Source organism: Aedes aegypti, chromosome 3, assembly GCF_002204515.2.
Source record: "Aedes aegypti strain LVP_AGWG chromosome 3, AaegL5.0 Primary Assembly, whole genome shotgun sequence".
Lineage (NCBI taxonomy): Eukaryota > Metazoa > Arthropoda > Insecta > Diptera > Culicidae > Aedes > Aedes aegypti.
Window position 1 is genome coordinate 328,492,232 of NC_035109.1, and position 19,857 is coordinate 328,512,088.

Here is a 19,857-nt window from a genome sequence, read left to right on the forward strand (position 1 = left end):
ATCCAAATCCAATCCAAATCCAATCCAAATCCAATCCAAATCCAATCCAATCCAAATCCAATCCAAATCCAATCCAATCCAAATCCAATCAAATCCAATCCAAATCCAATCCAAATCCAATCCAAATCCAATCCAAATCCAATCCAAATCCAATCCAAATCCAATCCAAATCCAATCCAAATCCAATCCAAATCCAATCCAAATCCAATCCAAATCCAATCCAAATCCAATCCAAATCCAATCCAAATCCAATCCAAATCCAATCCAAATCCAATCCAAATCCAATCCAAATCCAATCCAAATCCAATCCAAATCCAATCCAATCCAATCCAAATCCAATCCAAATCCAATCCAAATCCAATCCAAATCCAATCCAAATCCAATCCAAATCCAATCCAAATCCAATCCAAATCCAATCCAAATCCAATCCAAATCCAATCCAAATCCAATCCAAATCCAATCCAAATCCAATCCAATCCATATTCAATCCAAATACAATCTGAGGCCAATTCAAATTCAATTCGAATGCATCTTAGATATTAATTGTAAAATTAAATTTTAATGAACCATTTCTCAGATTGCTGTTTATATCAAACTTAAAATAATGTGCAAATTTTAATCTTAATCCAATATGGAACTCATTTCATGAGCATTCAAAAGGTTCTGGAGATGCGGGGCATCGATCCCCGTACCTCTCACATGCTAAGCGAGCGCTCTTCCATCTGAGCTACATCCCCTTGTGTTTATCGAATAACTTTCCGAATTTAAATTCAATCTACTTTACTTCTTAGTGACCCACTCTAGTAGCTGAACACTCCCTCCCGGGGGCCATTCAGTGCCAAACTGCCTTTCACTTATGAGCGCTCTGAAAATACTATCTACTAGCAGCGAGAAACCCGCTCCGCATACGAAATGCCAACCGGTTCAATTTATTTTTTTAATTCGATTTTCTTTTTTATGCTATCAACGTACTAGCTATGGCTGGTGAACTTGATTGAGTCACGACACAGCAGATATGGGGATTATTTTTCAAAATTATTATGTCTTTCAGTTTCCAACATGGGGATGTAGCTCAGATGGTAGAGCGCTCGCTTAGCATGTGAGAGGTACGGGGATCGATGCCCCGCATCTCCAACCGACGAATATTTTTTTGACGACTTCAGCTCTAATCAATCAATCAATCAAACGTATCAACGATGGAGCGTGTGAGCTGTTTTGTGATGTTGAGCCTCTCTCCCCAATCAATTATCGACGTTCAGCCAAATTACCCACCAATAATGGCTTTGGGGGGCTAATCAATTTGTCCGTCCCCACAACCTTGTTGCGAACGATTACCGTGGATTTGAATAGAGAGCAGCAGCAGGTGTTTGTGTCATTAAATTTTGACACAGGTTCCTCCTCATTTGTCCCAATCGGGCCACGCAACGCCAAAGGGGGAAAAGGCGTAAATTGCTTGCGATAATTTCTTCGCCTCGTCACAATCGGGTTGGTGTCTATACAAACATAAACCTTCAAGTGGAACAAAGTGAAGAATGAAGCGAAGCACATAGGAGTAAGTGGACCAAATTTCTGGCCATAAGTCAAAATATACTGCTCTTCATACTGACAAGAAGAGCTATAATTGTTTGTATAAAGTAGAAGAAAAAAGAAAGGTGATAAATCTGATACCTTGTTATAGTTAAGGACGAAAGTAAATTAAAACGATAAACATTATTTAATTACAATAAGTATTACTGATATAGTTGTATTAACGGTAATAACATGTAAAATTAATTTTGATAGCCTTCATTCGTCTTCAAGACTTTTAGCAACGAAATTGATCTTGTTACTCCTAAGTGCGAAAGAAGTAACACTTGAGCAGCGTTTCGGTCGGCGGCGGCGGCGTTTTGGGAGGAGAAGGTTGGTCTTGAAATTGAAGATGATCATTATATGCCGAAGGCGATGAGTAGGGTAGCTATCTTTCTTTTTTGATACCGTGAACGCGCGGACATGTACAAATATACCTTCCTACAACAGTCGGCCTCTCGCGATTAGATGGGAAGCTGAAGAAAGAAAAAAACGGTAGCAGATAAATCGAAAATAGAAGTAATTAACGTTTTATTCATCCACTTAGCACGTCATTACCGGGCATGAAAGCGAGTCCGAATGAATGGAACTGGTTCTTGTGATGGTGGGCTCGCTTGCACGCTCGATCGGTATGGAATATGGTGCTGGGCATTCCTCGGGCATGTTTCTTGTGCATGCAACTAAAACGGTAGCTGCAACAACATTGTGTGGTGATCAGTGGTCTTCAGACTGCGATGGATTTTCGTGCCACATATTGAGATTCTGGAAACTCTGAATCGATCAAATTATAATGCTATGAAACCATCGATGAAGTGGAATCCTGTTAAGCTGAAGGCGTCAGGGGAAAGGATGAGTGTTCTTGACCGGGGTTTCCCTTCGAGACGTAGAAGAAGATTCCCCATGGTGTTTTAAAAGAAAAGAAAGGTATTATGGAGAGTTATGTTTACATAGAATAACAAATCTTTGAAATATGTAAAAGTAGAGATGTTTCGTTAAAAAGTTGACCTTTGGCTTTAAATTTGACCCTAATGAGTAATTATTTTGAATATGGCAAAGTAGTTTGGATCGCGCAGGCATGATTGAATATAATCATGATTGAAAAGTAGGAATTATTGTGTACCATATTCAAACTAAATGTGGACGAATTACAATTTTAGTCAAGCACCTCCTGACCCTCAGTTTCGGACAGCTTGATTTGTTACAGGATGTATTTGTAATTTTTGCTTCTGTGTCTCAAAGCACATTGATTTTTCATGGATCCCGTCGATCATAGTTTTAAACGTGCAATAAAAATAAGAATAAATAACATTCAGAACAACATTGTAGGATGTGTTGCTTTTCATCATATATGAAAGAGGTTTTTGATGGGTATCTTGCACACTAAGTAAAACTCAAAATATTCTTGTGAATGGTGTAAATGCATTAAGTTAGCTATGAAATACTATTCTTGGAGTAAAAACATTCGTTGACGTACACATTTACAGAAATCAAGCCATTTCCAGATTGCGTTTGATATTGGCAGCCACCATTTTGGATTGGTCATTTTGGTAGTGAATTACATCTTAGTATTTTGCTACGCTATAAAAAAGATAATACAGCCAAACCTCTTTTTACGCTCCAAAAATTCCAATTTGACGACCCACGAGAACCAATGTAACATGGGTATTCTGGAACGGGACGGATGACGAGCTGCCGGAAATCAATCTTGGACTCCAATATGGCGACTGACGGTTTGTGAAAATCACTTTAAACACACGCAATATGGGTATGGTATTTACGAGATGGACCAATGAGAAGATGCCTAAAATGGTGTCAGACATAAACTTTCACCTTCTATCTATCGATCCCGTTCCAAAAATACTTATATTGTTTGGTCAGATATCGATTTCCATAACCTATTAATTGTTATCGTTTCAAAAACACCCATATGGGTTGTAAGTGATTTTTATGAACCATAAGTCATCATCTTGGGTTCCAAAAGTGCGTCATACTATGTATACCGTCCTCCCTATTGATACCCTTGAGAAGAATCAGGGATAAACCCCACCTCTTCGCAAAACTCCTTGAGAACAAAGGAAAAGCTTTTTTTCGCTTCAAATTCTCATTACGCTCAAAATTAGAACTTACTCTTCCTTTTTTTTAACGCTTCCCATTTAGGGGAAGAGGTTTGACTGTATTTATCATAAATGGGTAACAAGATCACCAATATTTTTGTAATTATGAATTTAGTGGCTTAGGTAGGGGATTTTTCCCCAAACAAGCGAAAAATTATCCAGAATTTTTTAATTTTCAGATTTTAGGAGACAATCCGGTTAAACGAATAGCGAAAAGGTCTTAGAATTCTTTTCTACATGTTGAACATATGGCTTAATGAAGAAAATGTAAATGTAAATGTAAAATGTATTTCATCATCGTCAATTTTCGTGGGAGTTGTTGACCACTAGATCAACAACTCCCACCAAAATTGACGATGATGAACAACATTTAACATTTCCTTTTTTTTTTAAGCAAACAGTACAAAAGAAAAATGTTTCAGGGCAAAACCTCTATGAAAGTAAGACAAGAACTACTTGAGAATGAATTAAAAATTAGTTCCATATTGTTGGAAATCGAATTCTTAGCATTAAACCCCCTAATTTGTTATTATTTACACCGTTTATTCGAAAAGTTTGGTCACCATTGCGTGTATAATTTGCAAATACTAAACATCTACTTATCATCTATTTCATGCTCAAGATGGTCGAAAAAATCCACAACCCAATCTGCATCTGTGAAAAGAACCCAATCACATTCTGTATGATTTTGTTTTGTATCTTTACTAATTGAATTAAAGATTTCTCAATGCTTTGAACACTTCGAAGTGTTTTAAAAAAATATCGAAGATGTGCGTAGTGCACGAAATGCAACAAGATAAGAATTAAACAAATCTTAAACCGAGATTTATTTGAAAGTTAGTAAAAAGTCGATAGTAGATTAACATAAATTAAAGAATGATTGACATATAAGAAATGAGTTTATCGAATTAGTATCAAGTGTAACTGAATATACACTTAACAATATTTGTGAAAAAAGTATGTCAAAGATCATGCATACAAAAAAATAAATCCCCATTTTGAATCGGACTTAAAAGTATACCATAAATATCAAATACCCAAAACAGCAAGAAAACTGATTAGTGCTTGTTTGCAGCAACAAAAAACTCGGGCACACATGAGCGTGAGACGAAACTAAGCTTTTATCATAAGTGGTGTTTGATATAAATTACTAGTTTCTCCGGTTTCAAAACTATTGAAATGGTCATCAACTCCCCACCGTTCCCTACATTTATTATTTTCACATTTTCAGGCAATAGCGTGAAGAACAACCTGGGCACTTGAGAATATTGTAGATAAATATGAGCTGATTAGCTACAAAAACAACCACTGCCGAAATAATACCAAAGTGTATCCGGGTCCCTACCATTCTTTTTCATCACCGTCACTTTTAACATTTATTAGAACAGGATTCCAGGTTCATCCATGTTCACACAGATGCTCTAGATGGCGGTGTTTATGACAAATATTGTGTTGCTATTACATAGGTACCAAAATATCGTAGAAGTGTCATTAGCACACATAAGCTTGACCGTTCGCTAACATTCTGTATGAATTCATCTTTGAAATTTTTTTTTTCCAAATCTTGATTTTAAACACTGAATATTAGTAGTTCCAACAAGTGATCCATAATATGGATTAGGAACTGATTGTTCATTACAGTTATGGACTACTTTCAAACAAAGCCAATTTCAGCATTCGACTTCATACCTTCAGGCAATAGCAATAAAACATTAATACTTTAAAGCAAACACAAGAAGTTGAGATGCTTCGTATAAAGTAAAAACACTTGAACTTTTAATAACTTTAGTTCAGTATCACCAAAACAAACATCTTCAATAAATTCAAAATCAGAGCAGCAACATACACTCCCGTGCATAAGTTTGGGTTCACCCCCTAAAAAACATGCATAAGTGTTCAATCCATATCTCTGTGATTACACGTCCAATTGGAACTCTCTCAGCCGCGTTCGAAAGGCAAAAAGTTATTCTTACTTCGTATGTATTTTTCCAAAAACATTATTCGAACTTTTAATACTAAATTTGAACTTAAAGTTGTGACATTTTTCAAAAAACACACTGAAAAAACATAGCTAATTTCCTCAGTATTGGATCGACCAAAATTTTGAAAACAAGGTGTCATTAGAATCGTAATCTTATAAACTTTGAAGAGCACTCATAAAGTTTTGGCGGAAAAATCTGAAAAGTATTCAAAATCAATAAAACAGTCAGTCAAGTCATCGTGCAAAAGTTTGGGTTCACCCCTCAGTATGGTGTATCGTGAAAAAGTTTGGGTTCACCTGAACTTACTTAAATCTGTGAAATCTCAAACCAATCATGTGGGCGCCATTGTTTGCACTCAAAAAAGCTTTAAACTATTATAATCGATTGAAAAATGGCCGAGATATTGACAAAAATTATGTGCGTGCGGATCAGGTGAACCCAAACTTTTGCACGATTTGCATCATACTGAGGGGTGAACCTAAACTTTTGCACGATGACTTGACTGACTGTTTCATTAATTATACTTTCCAGATTTTTCCGCCTAAATTTAGTGGGGTCTCTTCAAAGAATATAAGATTACGATTCTAATGACACTTTGATTTGAAATTTTGGTCGACCCAATGCTGAGGAAATTAGATATGATTCTTCAGGGAGTTTTTTGAAAAATGTAAAAAAAGTATATATATATACTTTATTTTATATACTAGTATATAAAATTCAAAACATGTTTTTGGAAAAATACATACGAAGTAAGAATAACTCTTTGCCTTTCGAATGCGGCTTAAAGAGTTTCAATTGGACGTGTAATCACAGAGATATGGACAGAACACATTTGTATGTTTTTGAGGGGGTGAACCCAAACTTTTGCACGGGAGTGTATTTAGAGATTAAATATGCTTGAAAACAAGGAAAATATCACATATTGGAATGGTCAAAGCGCAGTTCCAATTATCTGCAAAGTGCTATAAGATGTGACGCTTTGTTAACTTTAGTCAAATCGCTGCCATACAAATGCATTGTCCTGAAATTTCTTTATTTTTTACTGTTTTTGACACTGGGAGATATGGTAAGATATAATCGCCCAGTGAACACAAAATCGTATACGACACCAAATATAAGCAGTGCTGGAAAAGTTCGCATCACGAAGCAGCTCACGAGTGTATGCCAACGCATAACAAACATCACAGACTCGGGATCTGGCTAGGTGTGAGTAAGCCCGCACCCGTCTGCTCGGGAGAACATGGCAAAAGAAGTAGCAACAAGCTCGCGAGCGTTTACTCGCGAGTAACCGAGCAAGGTGTGATTTATTATGGTTTTGACAGACAAATTAATTGTATAACCATCATATCGATAGTAAACTACTAGTTTGTACTCAAAAGCCCTTGAAAACCATAAATCTCGGAGGGTAAGCAGCTTTTTTCCCAAAAGCACAATATGACTCTGAGCAGCTCCGAACACGTTCGCGAATCACTTTTTGCTTCAGTTACTCGGGAGTCGACAGATGCGAGTAAGCCAGCGCTCTGACGCTCGGGAGCGTTTGGTTTTGTTTTTGTTCCAGTTCAGAAGAAGCGTTCACCACTTTCCATCACTGAATATAAGTACAAATGTGGATTCAATATAGGGTAAACGCTTTCTCAGTGGAGGAAGCTCTAATAGTGGAGGTAGTGTTTTTTGACATATCTAGCAGTAATAAATGACTATATGACGTTTAAGCATGTCCGAAAGAACTAGAAACCAGGCTTGATAATACTTCTCAACATTATCAGAGTTCGGTGAAAAATCAGCGAGAAAGATGCAACACAAAACACACCAGAGTAAAATTCGTCAAAAAAGATTGCCATCACAACTCCCCGAGGACTGTCTTGTTCGGGCGAGACACTCAAGAGTTCTTTTGAAGCGTGACTCACGCTGCGTGAGTAAAGGTGAGCATCGCAACAAGAAAGAGAGAGAGAGAGAGTACCAGAAAAAATCCTCGCTTTTTTGCACTCTCATTCAAATCACTTGAGGATCTGTGTTGAAATTTTTTTTCTCCTCAGAAAAACAACAAAATTGAATCCTCTTAACATCGTAGAGGAGTTTCTATCAAGCCTGGCTACAGGTAAAAAGCCCTGATAAAGGTGGATGATTGTGGTGGCTATGACCGTGGTCATCTTGAATCGAGTTGTTCGGCGGAAACCGGTAAGCGACCGAATTTATGTGTTCAGAATGAAGGTCAAGTTCTTCAACTACAGCCTGATCAGCATATATGCGTCAACGAACGATAATCCCGATAACATGAAGGATGAGTTCTATGAGAGCTTAGATAAGGCCTACGGAGAGTACCCAAAACAAGATGTCAAGAACGTCATCGATCACGCGGATCGGGAAGGAAGACTTCTTCCGACCCGTCATTAGAATATATGATAATGGAATGCGGCTTGTAACCTTCGCTGCTGCTTGAAGCATGCAATCCTCAGAACCTATTTTGCATGCAATAATATCTGCAAACACGCCTGACGACACCCAAGTGGCGATGTCTGCTCCCAAAAAGACCACATGCTGATAAATGGGCGACATTTCTTGGCCCTAATATCGACTTAGGATCATTATCTCGTTGTAGCTAAAATTCGGGCGCTGGATAACCAGCGTCACGAGTTCCACAACAAACAGAACGCTGTGCTTCAATATCCAACGCTTGTCGAATGATGGCATTGCTGCACAGTACCGTCAGCAGCTAGACGATCAAATGAGAAGAATCAACGTTACTAGAGATGTCGACAGCCTGTGGGACCGTATCCACGAAGCTCTGTTAACAACGGTGCGGGAAGTGATTGGCACTGGTCAACGACGAAGACGAAACGACTGGTTCGATGAAGAGTGCCAGATAGTGACAGACATGACGAATGACACCAGAAACCGTATGCATGTGGCCGGTTCCCAACAGAATAGAGAGCGGTACAAGCTGAAGCTGAAGAAAGATAGGAAAATTGTACCGATTATGGCAATAGTGCATATTTAAAAAAAAAATATGTTTAAACATCAAGATTCATTTGATATAAAAGTACTCTTTTGTCTCAAATTCCGAACAGACTCATATTCCGAACACTCGGTTTTTGTACGGCGATTTGGTTGAAATGTTTCGCTGAAATATGTCACCAAATAACAAGGAAATGGCAGTCAATTGCAATTCAATTTTAACGCCTCCAATATAATTTTTACCACGGGAGTAGTGATGATTCTCTAGTTTGAGACCAGTAAAACAAGCTCAGATAAATTTATTTGCGAAATTATTTATTTGAATACGATTTAATCGTGCTGTTCGGAATTTGAATCAAGGTGTTCGGAATATGAGACAGAATAAACACAGTGTTCGGCATTTGAGTCAAAATGTTGTTCCATACTTTTACGTTAAAACAATACAAAAAATAATCAAATCAACATTAATATTGGTACACCTAACAGCTAACAGTTAGACTTTGCGAAGAAATTAAAATTTAAAAGACAATTTACACCGTCTTCAGCCAAAGGCTGCACAGACTGAACAATCACGAACATTAGGCAACGGACAACACGGAACACCCAGTAGCCCAGTGATGACTTTATCGTTTGACGAAAAGTTTTCACCGACTGGAGCGGGAATCGAACCCACACCTCGTGGCACAATACGCCTAGACGACTGACGCCGCTAATCGCACGGCCACGAAGCCCAGCCAATTTATGCCAATCAGATGCATTTGAAGTCACCGTTGTCCTTAAGTGTTCGGAATATGAGTCAAAACGGTACTAAAACACACAGAATGATTAAAAATTTGAAAATAATCGAATTATCACGTATGGCGAAATAGGGAACCATTATGTCCAAACTGATACACCTACCCTATGTGGGGATTTTATACAACGATCAATAGCGCAATAATCGAGATGGGAATGTACTGACCAATAAAATCGCGGTGGCTGCCAGGTGTAGGAGCACTTTTGGATGGTACACGAATTATGTCACGCTAAATTTAGACTTTTTCAAACACCTCCCCCTCTCCTTGTCACGCTTTTTGTATGAGACCTCCAATTGTTTTGTAAGGCTTGTCACACTCCCCCCCCCCTCTCTTGGAGAGTGACATAATTTGTGCAAGAACCTTTTCAGCAATTGTTGAACGGTGAAAACGGAAATGTAGCGAGAAACAGGATGTACATTGTTGATGACGATCAAGCTGTGGACTCGCCGACCATAGGAGAGGTTAAAAAGGCTATCGACGAGCTGAAGAACTGTAAGGCTGCTGGGAAGGACGAGATCCCGATCGAGCTTCTCAAGCACGGAAGTGAGCAGCTTTATCAGTCGATCCACCGAGTACTTCTGAAGGTATGGGAGGACGAAGAATTGCCCACCGGCTGGTTGGATGGCCTCATCCGCCCTATCTACAAGAAAGGGCACATACTGGAGTGTGACAATTACAGAGGAATTACCCTGCTAAATTCGGCGTACAATATATTGTCGCGCATTCTGTTTAACCGGGGAGTTCTTCTTCGGCGAATATCAAGCTGGTTTTCGTGAGTGCCGCTCAACAACGGACCAGATGTCTACCATGCGAATGATCCTAGATAAATTCCGGGAGTATAACTTACAGACTCACCATCTGTTTATTGATCTCAAGGCGGCGTACAATTCAGTGAAAGGAAATGAGCTGTGGCAGATGATGTCTGAACATGGTTTTCTGGCGAAACTAATTAGGCTTATACGCTGGTTGGTTCGAAATCGAGTTTTCGGATTGCAGACGAGGTGTCAACCTCGTTCGTGACGTTCCTGCTAATTGAAAAGACCAATTGCGGTTGCAAATAGGATCTTTTACAGACTACGTAACCAGCTTAGTTCCCGCAATTTGCGAACGGAAACAAAATTCGCTCTGTATTAAACATTGACTCTTCCGGTGGCTCTCTAAGGGCACAAAGCGTGGACGTTGAAAGAGGCAGACCGGAAATCCTTCGGTGTTTTCGAGCGTAAAGTGCTGCGGACAATACTCGGTGGGGATCAAGTTGGATCAAGTGTACAAAGATGCGAATTTTACTAGGCGTGTGAAATATTGCAGACTTCAGTGGGCTGTTATCTTAGAGCGAATGTCGGAAGAAAGAATTGCGAAAATAATATTCAGTAGGGAACCAGGTAAAGGTCAGCGACTTCGTGGAACACCACGTATATGCCATGCCGGCTGTACGCAGTGGAAGAGGACCTGTCGACCCTAAACGTTCGGGGTAACAGGAGAAATATTACCAAAGAATCGAAGTTATTTGTGTACCTTCAGTTTGGCGACCACTGGTGTTGATTTTTCGATGCTCATTCGCAGCATTCTGATGTTTACTTACTGTTGGACCCCACACTCTCTCATCATCCACCACCGTACTTGCAACGTGTTCCATGTCTGGGGAAGTAAGCAGCTGATAGTAAGAGCCATAATGCTTTTCGTTCCGCATTAGCAAAACTGTTGCTGCTGCATACTTACCTGCTGCCTCTCAACCACTGCAATATCCATCCAAACTAGAAGTACAGTCAGGTGTAGGACGTGCCAGCCTACAGTATTAAACATTACATTTGCCACTTTTTCGATTTTTTGTACAAAATGCTCAACTTTGGAGGCTTAGATCAGAGTTATTTGTGGACCAACTTGAATTTAACAGCATTTCGGAAGTAACCATAATTTTAACATATAATTTCAACTGTATTTTCTACTACGAATTCAGAAACTTTAAATAAAATTTATTTAGTTGAAATGTTATCACTTATAATTTCGGGCATGGAAAAATACTTAAAAATATTCATCGAAATGCAAGTTATGTCCAACGTGCTGGTAAAATTCTAATTACATTAATTCATAAATGTCTAACCCATCAAAGTTAACCATTTTGTATGGAAATTCAAAAAAGTTTCAAATCCATTGTCCAAAACTGTATATTGACTCGCGCGCACGCTCGGTCATTTCACTAATCGATCATTCACACGGCTCTCCGGTCCAACCGACAACGCAACGCAACGTGTTTAGCCAGAGTTGTAAAAATCTCCCTAAACAGCATCTCGCCAATAATCATCTCGAGATGATGCTTATTGGATCTTAAGTTAAGAGCAGTAATGTGCAAGCGGGTTGTTTGCCAAGTGATGAGTGATTATCGTCATTTATTTACAGAAGAAGATTTCCGCTCCTCTGGCCACCATTCGACGACCACTCACTCGCTCTTGAGTGGTGAACGGAATGCTGCGCGCTGGCCGGCTGGTCGTTTACGATTGATTGCTCGTCACCGCGTTAATGCTAATGGATAATTTTCCCTTTCTCTGTTTTCTTTTTTTAGTGTGTCAGTCGGTACAACAATGATGGACGTCCTTCTTCTTCTTCTTTCTGGCGTTACGTCCCTACTGGGACAGAGCCTGCTTCTCAGCTTAGTGTTCTTATGAGCACTTCCACAGTTATTAACTGAGAGCTTACTATGCCAATGACCATTTTTGCATGCGTATATCGTGTGGCAGGTACGAAGATACTCTATGCCCTGGGAAGTCGAGAAAATTTCCAACCCGAAAAGATCCTCGACCGGTGGGATTCGAACCCACGACCCTCAGTTTGGTCTTGCTGAATAGCTGCGCGTTTACCGCTACGGCTATCTGGGCCCCTTGACGGGCAGTAATACGAAAGAGATTTGGTGAGTATTATTAATTAATTTTTTTGTCACGTTTTCTAACTTTTTATGCCTTATAGCAAGAAAATGGATTGTCAATACAGTCAACTCTCCCTTACTCGATATTGAAGGGACCATCGAGTTAGGGAGGTATCGAGTTGCAGAACACAAAACCAGTGTAACTGCGATCCAAGGGACCATCGAGGTAGCCATGAAAACCAACTTATACTATGGTTCTCTAACTCGATATCGAGATACGGAATATCGAGTAAGGGAGAGATAGCTGTATTTATAAGTTTGGTCAAATTTCACCACTCACAAGTAGAGTTACATATTTCTCAGGAGCACATAAATGTACTGACTAGCCTCCAACCAAACCGTCTCACAGCTCATCGGAATCCTAGTGTGCTGCGCTAGCCGGAGGCTCACGAAAATTTTGAAAGCGCGCGCAAGGCGATGTGCTCCCGAGGAGACTTGTCTCATGCGCTGCTCGGCGCTATGGCTCGCCATCGGTATCCAAGTAGTGAAATAACTGCTTAGTAACGAAGAGCGTCTACAACTATTTTCGCCTCATTATGCAGGTGTCTAGATGGGCTACATGATATGGTCGAACACTCGCGATCTAAGAGTTACAATTTCGATCCTCGTTGAAAACTTTTGTAATCACTTCAATTATTGCGCTGAGTTTTAAACAGCACATGTGACAGAGCGCATGAGACCGCATTGAGACACATCTCAAGAAAAATGAGGCGCACCAAAAAAGGTCTAACAATGTACAGCGCACCCGTGCGCTAGCAAGCAATGAGCCTCCTGCACCTAAGGCTCCAGCACGTGCACAGTAACTCTACTCACAAGCAGTGCTGGGAACGGTAATAGTAGTAGGCTTGAATTTCGCAAAAATCACGTGGCTTTCCCAGTACAGTAGTTCAAAATCGTGAATCTCATCAAGTAGCCTATGTTGGGTGCATGAGTTTTCTAAATCGTTAGTGTCATTGAAGACTCTAAATGCGGGAAATGCAGCGGGAAATGGACCTATGCACGGGTTCACTTTTTGACGTTTTAGCGGTGCCGTGCTATATATGTTTCCATGGCAACAAGTGAATTCGGCACCGCTCAAACGTTAAATTCGTGAAATCGTGCATGGGTCCGTAGAACATTTTTCTACAGTAATTTTGGGTTGCCCTTAGCAACGGGTGTTTTGCAATTTTCAAGGCTCTTTGCCTACAGCAGCGATGGATCTATGCACGGGTTCATTATTTGACGTTTTAGCGGTGCCGTGTTATTTATGTGACTATGGAAACCAATGAATTCAGCACCGCTCAAACGTCAAATTAGTGAACTCGTGCATTGGTCCATGGACCGATGCACGAGTTCACTAATTTGACGTTTGAGCGGTGCCGAATTCATTGGTTTCCATGGTCACATAAATAACACGGCACCGCTAAAACGTCAAATAATGAACCCGTGCATCGGTCCATAGGCGTGAGTTTCACTGGCTTCGCTGACTGCGATTGGCATTGTTTGGCTACTGTAGAATGAATTTCAGATTTTTTCCCAACCCTGCTCACAAGGAATGACGTGTTTACCAACTGTTTAATATATCCAAAACTTGGATCCTTTACAATTGAAATAAAGATGAATCGAAGCCAAACTTCAAATTTTGAATTTTGGCTTCGATTCATTTTCGCCTTAAATTGTTTGAAATGCATGTAACGTAAGTGATCGAAAGGTGGAAGTAACACTGCGACAAACTCCTTATTGGCACTGATAGCGAAGGTCAAAACAGTGGAGGGAACGCCTTCGCCAGTACTGCGGTCGATGGAAACCAACCAGCCTCCACTTTGAGGGAGATCAAAGATGCCATTCACCAGCTCAAGAACAATAAAGCTGCTGGTGAGGATGGTATCGGAGCTGAACTCATAAAGATGGGCCCGGAGACGCTGGCTATTTTTCTGCCCCAGCTGATAGGCACAATCTGGAACTGCTACCGGAGGAGTGTAAGAATGGGGTAATATCCCGAGGAGGTACAAATAACTCGCAATAATCTATGCATACCATATTTTGGTATCATACCATAATTAGGTATTTCTTGAGATGCCACATTTTGGTATTATAATGGTATTGGGAAAAATGTTTAAAACAATTAAAAATACTTCATTTTGGTACTTGATAGCTATTGAGGTCTTTACTGTACGGCAAATTTCCAAAAATGTCGTGAATACCAAGTCCCAACGCATCACCTTTTCTTCGATTTCAAGGTGGCAAGCTATAAAAAATCATGGACAAGAACAGTTTTTTAGGAAAGCTCACAATACTAATGAGAGCTACGATGGAAGGTGTGCAAAATTGTGTGAAGGTTTCAGGCGGGAAGAATAGATGAAAGTAATCCATTCTACTATGTTCTACAGCGAAAAAGCAGTGTTGCTCTGAAAGTAATTAAATGATCATCTCAGCATGATATAGACTTTGTTATCAGTAGTAACAAATTATCATTACTTCCCCCTTACTAAGAGGATTTCACATAAGACAAAATTTTTCACTTTTTCAGATTTTATTATGACCAGCAGTTAAAGGACTGAACGCAAAAAGTTTGCCTTTTCCATAGTAATCTTTAAACTCCAAATGGCCTTTGCACAGTCAAATTTCTTCCGAATCACTTCAAACTTTGCGAAAATGCTATTTACCATAACTAAAATGCTATAAACATTGGGGAGCCAAAATTTCAAATTTTGCATCACTCTGGCGTCCGTATTTAGACTTAGTACCAGAAATAGGAGTACATAAAACTACAACTGATGCCGAAGGGTGTCGGTTGGCCAGAAAAGGGGCAGAACCGATTATGGAGAAATGCGGCCATGAATCGAGCAATATCAAGATCTTTTGCGACCGGAGTTTTACCAAACACATAAATGCTCATTACTGAAAACTGTTGATTTCATTTTTTTCCACTACAGATTCTCATCAAAGTATTGTTTTAAAAACTGAATAATCAAACATAAAAAAATATGTTACTTGAGATATTTACCGTGCTACGCGTCGGTGCCCTAAGCAATTTTGGAATTTCTTCGAATTCAGAAGACCAATAAGTAAAATCAACGCAGATTCTAGAAGTAGAAGAATTTTAAAATCGAAAAACAAAAGAGTTATCGCGATTTGAATATTGTTTTATGTAAAAATGATGCTCACGGTGCTCCCCTGACCGTTATTATCAGAAAAAAATCTCCATCAAATCTGTGCTCATTAGTCGTTTTCTATAGCTAAACTGCATGTCTGGGCAAAATTTAAAAAAAATCGTAGTGCCCGTTTTGAAGTTACGCTTTTTTGATAAGTCTACAAATTCAATGGAAATCTGAGATATTTAAACGGATTTTTATTTGTCGTGATTATCAGAAGAAATATACCATCAAAATTTGGTTCAAATTTGGTGTTTTTATTTATTTGTAACTTCTAGGTGGAGTTTTGAATGAGAAGATCAACAAAATATGGAGTTACGCCCTTTTGAAGGTGTAACCATTAAAAACACTTATTTTCAATACATCAGTTAGGCATTAAAATAACGACAGGCACGTTCAAATGTTTTTAATGACACATTGCTCTTACATGCCTCAAAAATCCCTCACATTTAACTGATTTTTCATAGGCTCAAGTGCTATAAGGCATTACGGAGCCAGTTTCATCATGTAATCAAATTAGTTTTCATACAACAATATTCTGGATAGTTTGGTTAAGCAATGAACTCGCGATTCAGATTATTAAACATGCAATTCAAGTTGTATATCGAAGCGTAAGTTGACGTCAGAGAATACTTTCGGGCTTCAGTTTTCGATTATGGGTAGCAGGGTACGGAATAAAATGAAATTAACGAAGTAGAAAGCAGCGATACAAAATGGAAAAAAAAATAATACAAATTATAGAACATCCGTTATCATTTTGTTAAATAGAATTAGAAATCGTAGCACTTACAGAGCCTAATTTTAAATATTTATTTTTGTCACCTATCATCGTTGGAGGTGAGAATGGGTCAAAAAAGGATATGTACGAATTATTTATTGGATAACTATCGCAATTTAACTCCAATTAACTTCAAATTTAGTGTGTATGCACTTTGATTAAAGAAAAGAAAAATATTTATCCACTACAGCATTGTATGTGAATGAAAAATTACCCAATCTCACTCCATAGACGGAGTGAAACTGTAATTGAAATAATTTGTTTTTAAGGATATGATTTCGAAACCATTCAAAACTGAAAAATATTGATTAAATACGATGCAAACAAGACGAAATGACTTCTCAGGTGTATCACAAGCATGACAAACTCTTTTAAAAGTACGATTATACCAAAAAATTGAAAAGCTATGTAAATAGTATATAAAACCAGCATTAATCGTCAAGTTTACATAATTTCCCTTGTTGTTTTTCTTTGATTCGTCTTTGGAGTCTTATCTTCAATAAAATATAGTCTATTAAGTTTCCCCAAAAGTGCACTGAAAATGTGACTATTTTACACTTTCGGAAATGATTTATTATCGGTGCGACATTCCACTATTTATAGATTTCAGGCAGTTTGCCAAGTTGTTGACGTCATAGTCCCGGTAATTTTGAGATCCATCAATTCCCTTGTACTTCCGTTAGATGTTTCTATGAGATGGTATACTAATAATAATTTAAGTTTGAAAAAAAAAAACTGATTGATTGTTGTGCAATATTGCTCCACACGAAAAACTGTTGCTGGTTTGTGAAGCTGTCCAAATTCTTTGCATTGTTATTCAATGCACGGAATCCACAAGTAGAATTGTTTGGTGTTTCAGTAGAACGAGTTGATTGATTCATACAATTCTTTTACTATTGCATTTATACAGGAATCTTACGTGTTTTTTGAGATCAAAAAGACCGGCCACAGGTAACATTGAAGATGCCTAAATGTTGTAATGTATGCCACAAATGGTCACAAAAGCACATACGTAACAGCTAGAACAATTATCAAATTAAAACATAATCACGTGAATATATACCCGCCCTTGCTTAAAATACTCAATTTGGCCAACCGCGATTCAAGTGGCGGTAGTGAGCAAACGTCAAACTCAAACAGAAACGATGTGAGCGCCACGAGTAGCCCGTCGGCCAACTAATAAATATTAGAATTGGGCACATGTGCGATGAAAATGTTAGAAGTGTTACGTCTATTTGTCTGTGACTAAAGTATTGTCAGTGGTCTTGAGCTCTGGGGCAGTACAAAGTTAGCCAAAATAGCCGGAGGCAGCTTGTTGGGTTATTACAATATTTTATGACTATTGATTACATTACAAAATTGGCTCCGTAATGCCTTGATCGCTTGAACCTATAGAAATTCGATAAATTATGAAAGATTTTGACGGCATGTCATTAAAAACATTTGAACGTGCCTGACTTTATTTTAATGCCTTATTAATCTATTTGAAATTAGTGATTTTGATAGTTACACTTAAAAAAGGGCGTAACTCAAAATTTCGACAATATTCTCATTCAAAACTCCGCCCAGAGGTTACAAATAACTTAAAACACCTACTTCGAACCGAATTTTGATGGTTTAGTACTTCTGATAATCACGACCTATAAAAATCCGTTCAAATATCTTAGATTTTCTTTGAATTTGGAGACTCATACAATCAAAAGGGCGTAACTTTAAAACGGGCCCTACGATTTTTTTAAAATTTTTCCAGACATGCAGCATAGCTATAGAAAACGACTGGTGAGCACAGATTTCATGGAGATTTTTTTTCTAATAATAACTGTTAGGGGAGCACCGTGATGCTGCTAGTGAACCCTCTACATCCTATTGGAAAAATAATCTAGAATGTTGCTTATACATTTAAGATAAAGCCGTCACAAACGTAGGCATTGTTTGATCTTTTTTCCCTTTTTCATAAACTTGAAAGATATAGAATAAGCGTTTTACTTTAACCATGTTGATGAAACATGAATACAAGCTTCGTGTTAGTACTTTTCTCTTTCCTTATTCATGGTTAGTTTTTCATTTAAACGCATTTTAGCATTTTTTGTATAGTTCATCATAATTTTAATGTCTAATGTGATGCTAAATTCTATACAAAAGATGGCTAAGAATTTTGCTAAAGTTGATTAAAACTCTGATACATTTTCATAAAACTTTCGGAAATGCCTTGCAAATTCTTCATTTTTTTATATATTTTTTTCATCTAATTTTAAGAAATTTTCAAACATACCTCTATAAATGCTTCTGAAGCTCGCTCCAAAGATCTATTTCCCGATTTGTTGATAAACGCAACCTGTGATACAACTGCACATTTGTTCAGTATATTTAAAACCTTTATTAACGTGAAACATTCGCCTAGAGACAAAACTCATTAGTGATTATTTTTGGGGTTTCCTCCTTCCTCTTATGTTAGACCTGGAATATTTCCATGCTTTAAAATCTCACTTTGTTTCCTGAACAATTTCACTAATAATTTTCAACAAGGGATCTTGAACTCGCCTAGGCAAAAACACCACATGTGATAAAACTAAAAACAATATTCAGCAGTTCATGTAGCGAACCATTTTGTATTAATAATAAATCTTACAAATTCAAACAATTCATTTAAACAATCAAACAATCCATTCCGTTCTTGATGGAGTCCTACAAAAATTATCACAGGATTATTTCAAACATTTGACCTGAAACTTCACTAAGTGCATCTTCAAGAAGGCAGTGATTGCCTAAAAGATTTCATCACCAGCGCTAACTCCTTTTATAAATATTTCAAGAATTTGGCCTCGAGTTTCTGTTTGAAAATTTCTATATGTATGAGAATAAGAAAAGGCAAGATTAGTCCGAGGGCAGAATACAGTTGAGTGCCATTTCGAAGCCAAATTTATGGTTCTCTGGAACATGAATAATTTTATCAGATGACAAACTTATGAATACTAGAGAGTTAAGTATTAATCCTTTTTTTTTATACATCAAATAATATGCAATGTTGAATACATCGAAAAATTTATTTATCGTCAAACCGTAAAAAAACATTATGTAAAACTGTATACGCTTCTAACCAGACCTTTCAACTTCCCAACTTCTGATAAATTGTAAAAGAGCAAGTAGCTATTTTTAACGACAGAGTGTGTCTACGATGTAATTAAAATAAATTGAAATGCGGTTGAGTTTCTCATGTTATACATTACAGACAATCGATACATAATTTAAAACGGGAAAAGCTGAAACTTGACGAAACTTGACGAAACTTGAGAGGGAACTTGACCCATACGATCAAACAATCCATTAAGCAAGATGCGGATCTAGCATGAGACTTGGAACCCCCTATCCCCCCGTTTTGGGTATCTTCAATATATACCATCAATCATGAAGCTGGAAAAAGCTATTTGAATAGTATTTTTTTTAAATAAACATAGGTGTTGAAAAAAAAATACATACAGTACGCATCATACTCTCGTGCTGTGCGTAGATAATGTAGTGCGGTTTATTTTTCGAAGTCTCCCAAGAACGAAAAATTCGTGTACTCCTCCAAATTTAAATCTTACAAAAATATTAAATATGACCTTCAATAA